Genomic DNA, 12,291 nt, shown 5'->3' on the forward strand with positions numbered 1-12,291 from the left:
AATGCCGAATGCGTCTAAGGGGCGAGATTGTAAGGAAGAAAGAGACGGCGATCATATGGCACAACTTCTGTGGGTTGATGAGCATCGATTAATAATATACCACGAGTATTTTTTTTTTTTTTTTTTTTTTTTTTTTTTTTTTTTTTTTATATTTTTTTTTTTTTCCATTTTTTATCTTTGTGGATGGTAACGTTGACACACTATCATTTATAACTGGCGCTTTGAATAAAACTTTTATAATAATATCATTATTGCTTTAGCTCTGACTCTCCATAATATCGGCTGTACTTCTCTGTCGACCTTTATCATCATGCGGTTAAACCAAAAACAAAGGAAAGTAAGAAAGAAAAAAGCAAGTCACAATGAAAATAAGCGAGTTTAATTGTCACTTGTTCGCAATTGAGAAGCTGAATTTTTTTCGGATTAAAATTTCTCAATCAATGGTTTTTCATATTTGAAAATCACTCGTTACATCAGACATCATAAATTTATAATCTATAATATTTATTATTATTAGCCTTTGCATTTTCTTTTCGACAATTCGTAAAGTCCTATTTAATCACAATATTAGTTATAAATAGTAGATAAAACTTATCGTTTAAATTAAACTGCGCGGGGTGGTGGGGTGGGGGGGGTGGAGTAATTGGAAAAAATTTCTATGTCAAATTACCGATTAGGACATACAATTTATTTGTATGTGAGAGCAAAAGCATTCATTATTTAGAAATTTTTCCTAAACTTTCAACTTGAAATAAAAGTTTCAACGAGATATTTCCACGAGTCATTTATAGATTTTATGCACGTGTATCTCATAAATTTCTCGCTTCATAATTTTATTTCGCACAACGAAGTGATCTCACGTATTTTTATGTGCAAAACTTTCCTCGGTACTCAACGAGTTATAATAAGCAAGAAGCATTGGAATTCCGTTCATAGTTCACTAATGCCATTCACAAAGTTGCGTCATCATAAAAATGCATTCTGGATAGATTGATTTGGAGAATGGACGCTTGAAAATATTAAAATCATCCTCGTATGCCAAACTGTCGTTTCTAACAGGCCTTTTTGTCCTGTATCTGAAAATTCAATTCCCCCTCAATGATCATTCTTAAGTAAATTTTAATATTTTTTGTTTTTTTGTTTTTTTGTTTTTTTGTTTTGTTTTATTTTTGTTGACTAGGAGCAGGAAATTTCCATACTGATTGATTTACACTGGTCGATCGAGTGTCATCGTATTGTTATAATTGGCATGGCGAGTACGTCGATGTACAATGTAAATTGTCAAATTTCTCCCTTAGCGATACGGTGGTGGTGGTGGTGGTGGTGGCGGTGGTGGTGGTGGAGGAGGGGGGGGGGAGGTTTGACGGTTCAACGTTGGCCAACAATGTTCATCATCCAAGGCATTCCCGAAAAACCTAATATCAGTAGTCGGCTGGCCAGTTGAAGTGAATTTGGAACAATTTGAAGAGTAGCCAAGCGATTTTCGGTACACTATCTTCGGGCGAAATAGAATTCGCGATAATCACCTTCGCCGTGGACCGTCGCTCGACAATCCTCCAAAGTCTCAAGGAGATTTGACTCTTGGACCGCGAGGGCCTTACGAGCATCGACTAGCCAAGATAATAAAGTGACGACGAGTCGCGCTATTAGCACGAGTATAAAACGTCGCTTAATAAGGAGGAAGCGAGTCGGCGGCGAGTCCTTGAATATCTCCGTCATCGGGCGAGGAACTTCCTCTCCGATCTTGGCCCCACCTCGGCTCGCTCGGGGTCAGTTAGTGCAAAAAAAAAAAAAGGGAAGCGTAGGCCCGGGTGATCGCGTCGGGTGGTCGTCGGCGTCTCCCGACGGACGGACGGCGCCCAGGCGCAAAAAGCCGCGCCTCGTCAATGGATGGACGGGGGAGCGTGGCAGCGGCGGCGACGGCGGTGGCTGCTGAGGGCCCGCGCATTGACGACCTCATCAATAAGGGTCCTCTCGGCCCGCAAGAAGCTCGCCAATTTGTTGTTGGTCGGTCGCGATGCCGCGGGCAAAACACCGGTCCTCGCTTCCGATTGTCCCCGAGTCCGGGGCGGCAGGCAGTAGGCATTCCATTCGTCTTTCCTGCGTACGACGACGACGACGACGACGACGACGACGACGACGACGACGACGACGACGACGACGACGACGACGACGACGACGACGACGACGACGACGACGACGACGACGACGACCACTAGGATAACGACGACGACGACGACAACCACTAGGACGAGGCGATAGCTATAATAAACGACCTTTACGATACGCACACTAGATTCGGTAAAGTCTATGGCGCCCGACCCTCTCGCTCTATGACGTGAAAGAGTGAGAGAGTGAGAGAGTGAGAGAGAGAGAGAGTGAGAGAGTGAGTGAGAGAGAGAGAGAGAGAGAGAGAGAGAGCGGATTGATAAAGTCGAATCGCAAAGAGTTTACGGTGCATTTGGCTCGGTTTGCTTTCGTGCGGAAATGGCGATATCATTCGGGGCTGCGATTGAGCGTAAGACTAGCGTGAACTAACTCGGGGCTAAATGTTACGGAAGATTTATAATGTCGGGACGAGGAACTTGAAGATTTGTCTATTACTGTCGAAATACGCGTCAACTGGACGAATGGATGGATGGATGGATGGATGGATGGATGGATGGATGGATGGATGGATGGATGGATGGATGGATGGATGGAAGGACGAACGAAGCCGATCTTGTGCATAAATTTAAAGCGCATTTAAACAAAGCGAGGACTTAACGGTTGGACTTATATTATGCGAAACCTGTCGAGAAAGGCAGGATTTTTTTTTAGGACTAAGCGACGAGGGAGCGGCTGGTGGTTGGGTGAGTGTCGTTAAATTGTTGTTTCAGACTGTACGTTCGTATCGAGAAAATTTTTCATAAAGAATAGTAATACAAATAATAGTAAACAGCAGGGCTTAAGGCGAAATGGCTATTTAGAAATGTTGCGCATGGTTAGTAATTCGAACGGTCGTTGTCAGGTATTTTAACGGACGTTAGTGCACGATACGTGAGACCTCGGATAAAATGGGACTGGTGAGGAGGTGGGGTGGGGTAGAGGGTCGGGTGACGGGGGGGGGGGAGGGAGAAACGAAGCCATAGGGTTATGTTTGACCTTTTGCAAGGTCCGTTATGATTGACTGTACTTATCAGCCGAGCCATACGCTACGGCAACGGCCCGACTAGCCACTTCGTATGCCAGACTCGTGAAAGCTCTTTTTCCATTATAAACGGCGAATAAGGAGATTTTCAAGGCGCGAGGCGTTAACCGATTCTACTTTACTCGCGCTTTATTCGCCACAGCACGTGAGCAAGCCCCGAAACCTAACGACGAGCTTTAATTTTAATGGGAATGCAACCGCGAGGCGGAAGTTTAATCTCTAAATTTCATTAATCTAACGACAAAGAGTCTCGCAAGAACTTGAACTCCAAGTTTCGAAAGTTATTTTAAAGCGGCGCTGATGTTTGATTGACGCGGCGAAATTAAAGCTGAAATTGAACGCATGAGTTATGTTACCAAAGTGCTTACCAACAGTTTTTCATGCATCGCAGGACTTCTCCTGACGCTTAATATATGCTTACGAATTCGGCAAAAAGAAAATTATGACTTCCCTCGGCATATTAGGGATACACCGATATTTGTATAACAATCGCTTAATGTGCAGATCAAACGCGTCTGCGCATAATGCATATGTAGCAAGTTGCGATGCGCGATGGGTAGCAAGAAACGATGGGAAGCCTATAAAAGCCTCGTATCCTAAGTCAACAATTGGACTCGACTCGGCTGCGGTTGTTTATACTTGTAATAAATAAACGGTGCCCACCGACTTGGCTACGAGTTTGTCTACGAGTTGGTTGCTGGCTGGCTAGGAGATGCGCCATGGGGAAAAGTCGTGGAAAAATCGGGACCGCGAGCCGTCGAACGTAATGGACGACGGGTTCGACGTGTTGGGGTCAGGCCGATTCCAAGGGTGCCGAGTCTACGCGGATAAAGTCACGGGGCTTTATGTGGATGACGAGGAAGGCCGCGCGAGGCCCGGGTTGTAGCCAAGAGTCGGTAACGCACGTCGGGCTTTTTGCCAAGAAGTCATACGGCCCGCTCCCCCGGCGCGTCTCAATACGGCCCTTTTTGCGGACCGCCGAGATCTCGAGTGCCTGATCCAGGGACCGAGGAGTGCATGCATATTGCATGCGCGCGGCCGGGAGACATATTTATTGGCATGGGTGTACGCGCCGGCAGCCCAAAACATGACCGCTCGTCCGAGGCGCACATTACCTCCTCCGTCTCACTCTCTCTCTCTCTCTCTCTCTCTCTCTCTCTCTCTCACTCAGCCTATGAATAAGGTATTTCGTGTTCGCGGTGGTGAGGTTTTTTCGCGGGCGCGTATTATGCGCGCGACTCGCTGCGCCGATGATGGATATCGATATTATGACAGAGCCCGCCGGCCTTCCGCTTTTTCTCCTTATCTTGCGCCCATCTGCCCATCTGACCACCTCACCCCACCCCTGCGTCGCACCAAGGATCCGTTTCTGCAGCTCCCGTTCCTTTAATTACGTGACGTTTGGCCTTTCTTACCGACGGCTCCTTCGCCGATTGCCCTTCTTATTGTCTAATGAATCGTCAACTTTTTAAAATATCTCCGCTACTTTTCCATCTTACACATAAATCTTGTTCGACGTCGCGTCTTATATAATTATTCTCTCTCTTACTCACTCTCTCTTCTTTCTTTCATTCTTTCTTTCTTTCTCCATTCATCTTTGTATGCGTATTTGTATCTCGTTGTTATGTGTCGCGAGATTTATAGGAAATTTATCCGCCTTCTTGCTTTTATATCTTGTCTGATTGACAAACATTTGTAAATTTCCAATTAACGATCCCTATTTTCCCTCGCTTCCTTTCTCTTCAACTATTTTTCAACTCCTCAACTTCTTGCGCCTCTTTAATAAATACGTAAAATCGCTTATATTCTTATATCGCTAATTCCTTATTTATGATCTATCGACGCGCAATTAATGTAGCCTTTCCACTTCCATCATTCTCTAGTAAAAAGAGTTTGGCCGATTTCATGCAGTACCGAGTCAATTGCAATCGCAAATTAATTAATCGATTGTTCGAACACGCGGCTACGACAATTCACTTATCCATGCAAACGTGCCATTATCTTTACTTTTATTATTATTATTGTTGTTGTTGTTGTTGTTGTTGTTGTTGTTTTATTTCTTATTATGTTTTTATTTTATTTCAATTATATCGAAATGTTTATTTACCTTTTCTCTTCTCCCCGCAAAAGAAAAGCACCTGAAAGGCTAAAATCCATTTAGCGGTGTTCTTCATTGATGAATAATAGAGATTAACGTTAATTAAAAGGGTAATTTTAATTTATATCTTTGATTTTTAGCCTTTTTAAAGGCTGGATGGCTAACATTTTGGAAGGGCGGGAGGGAGGAAGGGAGGAAGGGAGGAAGGGAGGAAGAGAGAGAGAGAGAGAGAGAGAGAGAGAGAGAGAGAGAGAGAGAGAGAGTGGCAGGGGCTGGGGGAGGCAAGAGATAAGAAAAAAAAAATACAATTTATACTTAAACGGAAGAATAGTTTGGGGAGTGAAAAATTAATTTATACTTTTACCTTTCACTCATCCTCATGACTCTCACTATTAATTACTATCATTCTTTTAAGTCTTATATAACTATCTCTCCGACTCTCGCTTTTTATTCTTAACACGATATTTTCCCTTTTTGTTTCGTACGAAGATTCATGCTGAATCGCCGTGGAAGCTGAACTTTTTATTTAATACGAAATGTAATAATGTTATATTTGCGTAATGAGCATTGGAGACGAAACAAAACATTCCAGTCTCAATGCACTTAATATGCCCTCAATCCTGTATTAGCCGCAGCTCGCACGCGATGGAATAAAAGTATTATTATCGTGACTTTGACAAAGGGAGTAGTACTCGAGTTTCAAGTAGCCACTTGCATTTGAAATCTCTCGTTCACTGCTACACGATCCGAGCAAACGACTTACACGACCTTGCCGCTGTCCCCAAGATCGAACCGAGCAGTCCCGAAAATCCATTCTCATTACGGGGGAAGTTTGTAATCCTCATCGGACACGGGCTTTGTACTTACGGTGTAGCGAGCGGCATCGACGCGTCGTCGTGTGGAATTACGAGTGGAGCGCCACACACGGTAGCCACACACGTAAACGGGCTGTACAGGAGTTCGCGATACTGCGATGCACGCGCGCGCGCGCGCGCCTCTTCTCACAACGAGCCAACGTGTACGCGGGGAGTTCAGAGGCGACGCGATCCTGCCGAGGACAGGACGTCGCCGCCCCCGCGATTACAGACGAGGACGACGACGAGAAGGAGATCGCGTGGATGGGGACACACGGCTATCCCTGCGACCGTCTCTGCCCGTGACAGCTGAACCCCCCACCCCCTACCCCTACACGCATCATCTCTCTCTCTCTCTCTCTCTCTCTCTCTCTCTCTCTCTCTCTCTCTCTCTATTGCACGCCTCCACTTACCGTGATGGAAAGACCGAGAAAGAGCGAGTGAGGGGGATGATTAGAGGGGCGGAGAGGGGAGAGCGGATAGAAGAGAAGATCGATCGATATATGCGGACGCCTTTGCTCGCCTCGTTCAAGCTTCTGCAATTATCACTCGTTGTGCTCTATGTGTTGACGCCTATATTTATCAAATCGGTCAATTTCATGGGTTTGGACTCGTACGTATATTGTGTACCGAGTACTGTGACGTCGGTGAGGATAGATCAGGTTCGCTTTAATACCGAAGACATCGTTTTTCCTTACTTTTTGTCCAATCCGTATCGATCCAATTCAATAAAAATATTTTCTTTACCTGACTTCCGCCTGATTAGATGTTTCGATAGCTTTAAATGACATCCAATAATTATTATATTACGTGTCCCCTTTACTATTCGACGTTGCGAAATATATTAAATATTTTTACAATTTTACAGGTAGAGAGAAGAAGAAACATTTTTTCCTATAAATTATAAAAAGTCATTGTAAAATTGAGACCGTTTTTCATGAAAATTATGATTCTTATTTGAAAATATCAAAGAATCTATATATATATATATATATATATATATATATATATATATATAATCTAAGTATGAATTGTTTTTCGATTTTATTTTTCAATGGCTGTTCAACTTACTCAATCACAATATTCTTCTACACATTAGTTATGACATAAAAATTATTACACTTTCATTTATCCCATAAAATGGAAAATGATTTTCGCGACTTGCTCAAACTATATTCACTTGTACGTATAATAAATAGTAAATTTACCATAAAAATCTCTATTAAATTTTTATTTTCGTAAGCATATTTTTAATGCTTAATTCTTATTGAAATTGACAATAATTTCAGCATACATATCGTTAACTTTTTAATATATTAGATTATTAATTTTGTTTCATCACTGCCAATAATATTTAATCAAACATCTACAAACAAGTGAAAATCTAATACTATAAAGCTTTTGTATGTATTATCTAATATCAGCTTTAATCAGGGAATAAATTTACGAAGGGAAATTTTTAGAGCTACTTTATAAATTAATTGCTTTCGAGTCAAAAAATTGCAGATCGAAAAATTCGTGCCCAGCCGATCGAGAAATGTAGATTGCTAGCGGTCATAACAAAATGAAGCTAATAGAGTTTTTAAGCAGGTGCTTGCTTACTCCTAAGGCAATTTAAATGAAAGTGCCAATTTTTTATGCTCCCAAAGCTATTATTGCAAGTTTTCTCGTAAGCTAATCAACTTTAGAAAAACATTATGTGGGATGATGATGATAACGAAGGAAAGGTTTTGTAGTGTTATAATTGTATGACACCAGCGACTTTAGATCTTGATAAGCTGACTTGGCTTTCTCGTTATCCCGTTAAACAACCATAAATCTTAACGATCTCTTTCTACTATCTCAAGTGGATTTTAAAAATTAGAATTACCAACTCGCACGGGAGTTGCGGAAATTAAATTGCATGCGTTACGTATAAACTATTGTTCAAATTGTGAACAGCTCTGCGTAATGTTTATTCTAGATAGAAGACGTTAAAAGCGAAAAACGTTGCGGAGTTATGGGCATCCACTTATAAAGTGAACATTAGCCATACAGAATACAGTGATGTTCTCATTATGTGTATCTCTATCTATATCGATATCTACATCCACATCTACATCTACATCTACATCTATTTCTATTATCATAAAGAAACAGAGTATACGCGCCATAGTATCAAAAAATCAACGCATTTTTTTTCTGAAATTTTGTGATAGTTGTTTTTTGTACCCATACAATCTCCCGTATAACCTTCTAACTATCTAACTATATAACCCGTACAAACCTTCTCAACTATGTATAATATATTTATGAGAATAGTTAGCGATTAACGGATCGCATACTACCGTACAGCTCAAGTTATTCTCGCAATGCCAAATTATCTATTTGACAATAATTGCAAACGATAATTATACAGCCTATCTTCGCTTACACATTAAATGCAAATTGTAAATTAGATAAAAACACAAATTGGCTGAAAATTGGCAAAATTTTATAATTCCACTTACAGGTCTATTCTAATATGTAATATAATTATGTAATAAATTAAGAGCCGAGGAAAGGTAGTACTCGGTTTGGTCAACCTTTTTCCGCCATATTTATATCGAGAAGTATCGCTGCCTATTAGCGTTGAAAATTTTTGTTTGGCGATAAAGTTAAAAAAAAAAAAACGAAGAAAATAATTTCACTAATTTTTCGATACAAATGAAAAGCTTAATAGTAAATTATAATAGGAGCCTGCGGGTATAATGAGCTACCAAGGACGTGAAAGATTTCCCGAGCACTCACACTTCTTACTGGAAACTTTATAATAGGCCGTCGCTGGAGGTTAATTCGAGCTTTTTATTAGCAGCCATAGAAGGGAGGAATAAATGCATAAGGATCATAAATGAGAGAGAGCATCTTCATTACTCGTCGTCGTTCGCTCCATCCTCGGCTCGCGCATCCTGGTGTATATATATATATATATATATATATATATATATCTATCTATCTAATCTATCTATCTAATCTATCTATCTAGATATCTATGTATATACGTATCTATCTCTGTCCCTCTCTCTCTCTCTCTCTCTCTCTCTCTCTCTCTCTCTCTCTCTCTCTCTCTCCTAGTCATCTTCTTAGTTTGCAGCTCGACTCGACAATAAGTACGTAATTGTCGAGCAAGACGAATGACGGTAGTTATTTGCACTCGGGACGGGGAATTAAAAGCCTCGGGAGTACGTGGGGCATTAATCGTAAGGAGAGGCCAGCTAAGCTATATCCCGAAGACAGCCTCGAGGAAAAAGACGAGCTACCGTAAGGATCGCGAGCTCCGTGCGATCGGCTTTTTGCGCGTGGGCCGATGTGCGCGTTGCGCCGCAGGGATTGGCGGGACGGGGAGGGGACGACGATAGGGGAGCTACCATTTCTCGGGCGGTGATTGGCTCCGCGGGGGGTGGACAGAGGCGCGCATCCACGGGCTCTCGGACGTCGCATTAACATTCTCGACTCTTTTTCTTGCTCGCCTCTTTGCTCGTGATAGATTGTGCGCGCGCGCGCGCGGGCCCCGTTGCGCACTGCTCGCGCGCTATTGCCGGCTGACCCCGTCGCATGCGGGCCCCAGCGCTCAGCCTTGACGCTCCCAATTCGGGGCATTAATCGCGACTGGGCCTTGGGTTTCTTGAGTATTGCCGAGCCTTGGGGGCAAGGGACGCTTGGCGCTTCGATATTACCCAAACCCGCGACAAGGCTCTTATCTGCCAGCCATATCATTTAGCTTTTCCGTCAATTAGAAGGAGAATTATTGCGCGACGTGATCTTTGATTTAGCTACTTCGTACCTGCAATTTTATTCACTCGCCGATCAAGTCGCCGATAATTCTCAAATATTTGCCTAATCTTTTTATTCACATTATTTACGATTGTAATAAGTTCGTAATACTCGTTATAATGTATCGGCACTTGCAAAATAGTCGAAAACGCCAAATATTTGTTATTGCAAATACTGCGATAGTTAATGTCAGCTAAGCGATAGCGTTGTCACGGAAATTCTATTGAATTCTCTATTAGGCAATTAATTATGAATTGAACAGCATTTGTTTGATAATCAATATCTCCTTGTACCGAGATAATCCAGAGCAAGTAATGAAAAACAAACAAAAAAAAAACAAACAGCGAAGCTTGTTAATTATAGGCTAAAGGGGCTGGCTGCGTTAATAAAGTCGTAAAAATATAATTAAAATACTGATCGTAAGTTAGAATAAAATAATGGCATATAGAAATGACTAGAAGTGAAGGATAAATAAATAAATTCTTATGAAGTAATAGAAATTAATTGTAATTTATAGTATAAGATTATTTGACATAATGGAATAAATTAATTTACGTAAATTTTTCAGAACTTCTAACAAGTCGTGCGAATTGTTTAAAAAATACAACATAAATATTTTACTGATATTTTATTGATTTATCGTTGGCATTCATAAACGCTATTTCTTAGTATTATTTGTAAATATGTAAGTTACCTTCCGGAAATCATATCATATACATTAGAAACGTTGTTTTTCTTGATTTTAATTACAAATTGTCAATTTTTACAATATTACTATTTAACTTTTACTAAGGATTGAGATAAAAGTAAATTAAAAAAAAAAAAGCTCATATGCAAGTGACTGTGCATAATGAAATATATTAATTTCCAGGAGGGTTTTTTTTTTTTTTTTTTTTAATTTAACATAAGCATACTATTCGATTTTACGACAAGCTTGCTCGTGATATATTTTCAACTCATATTAATAACTTACGTTAACAATGAATTCATTGTAATTTAAGGCATATTTTAAGGTAAATAAAATTCGTATAATTTTACGAATTTTGTGAAAAAAAATGTGCAATCGCAAGGAAAATAAGATAAGATTCAAAAAATAGAATTTTTCGAATTAAAATATTCAAATATTAATATAAACTCTTGTAAAATGAAAATTCGTTAATTAACAATTCTTTTATGCTAGAGGATTATATAATTACTCAAATTAATTATACGATATTTTATAAATGTTCGTTGGAGCGGTGCGGGCTATTTTATTTTACGATCTGTCATATATTTTCCACGGACAAACAGTTGGAAAACTTACGAGAAGTTATTGGCTTCTTCTCCAAGTTCAATAAAGACCGTTGAATGGATCCATGATAAGAGATAAAATAAATCTTATATACAACTAATGGTATGGATTGATCGTGAATAGAAGTTTTAGTACATTTTTTTATTCAGGTATCAAATCATTGTAGTCACTAGTTCATCATTTTTTGACATTTTTTCTCTCGAATAAAGGACTGAATGCGATACATTTACAAGTTATATCAAGGACCTTACAGTTCCTTCCCTTCATGTTTACTAGGGTGTGTACATTTCCAAAACTCCCCTTTTCTCCCTTTGAAATATATTTACTCTAATTCTACAAGTTTAATAATATGGTGCCAATGGTACCTGTGTGTCTGGAAGTTATTTGACCGACGTTTAATTTGACTTTAATCGAATAATATGAAAACATCCGCTTAAGTTTAGTATTATTTTAAGGAGTATCGGTTAAATATTTTTTAACACACTCGCTATTATTCTAACAATTAGGTTTATTTCCAATGGTTTTATCAATAAATTATTGACTACATCAATGTGTTTGAATAAGCATATTGTATATTTAGGATAACTATATGATTATAATCCATGCTTTGTGTAGATTTTATTTATACATTAATGCAGACAGTTTTGTTTTGTTTTTTTTTGCTTTTTCTTTTTGTTTTCAAAAGGAGATAAAAATTTTTTATCCGTCTATCTTTCTCTCCATCTATTTTACCTCTCTTCCTTTCTTTAACAAGCCCGATCTACATATACGTCTTTATACATATGCATATATACATATACATGCATATACATATATGTATATGTATATATATATATATATATATATATATATATATATGCACATGAATATATAGTTGCAAGTACTGAAGAAGGTAGGACGCTTGACGGCGAAGGGCATATTGGCGCGACGGGGTTCACAACTATCTCCTTCCCTCCCATTCACTAAACATTTCTCTTTCTTCGAATGAATGCATTCCTCCCTCTACCTCTCTTTCCTCTCACACTCTCTCTCTCTCTCTCTCTCTCTCTCACTCACTCTCTCTCTC

Source organism: Ceratosolen solmsi, unplaced genomic scaffold (genome assembly GCF_000503995.2).
Source record: "Ceratosolen solmsi marchali unplaced genomic scaffold, CerSol_1.0 scaffold14, whole genome shotgun sequence".
Lineage (NCBI taxonomy): Eukaryota > Metazoa > Arthropoda > Insecta > Hymenoptera > Agaonidae > Ceratosolen > Ceratosolen solmsi.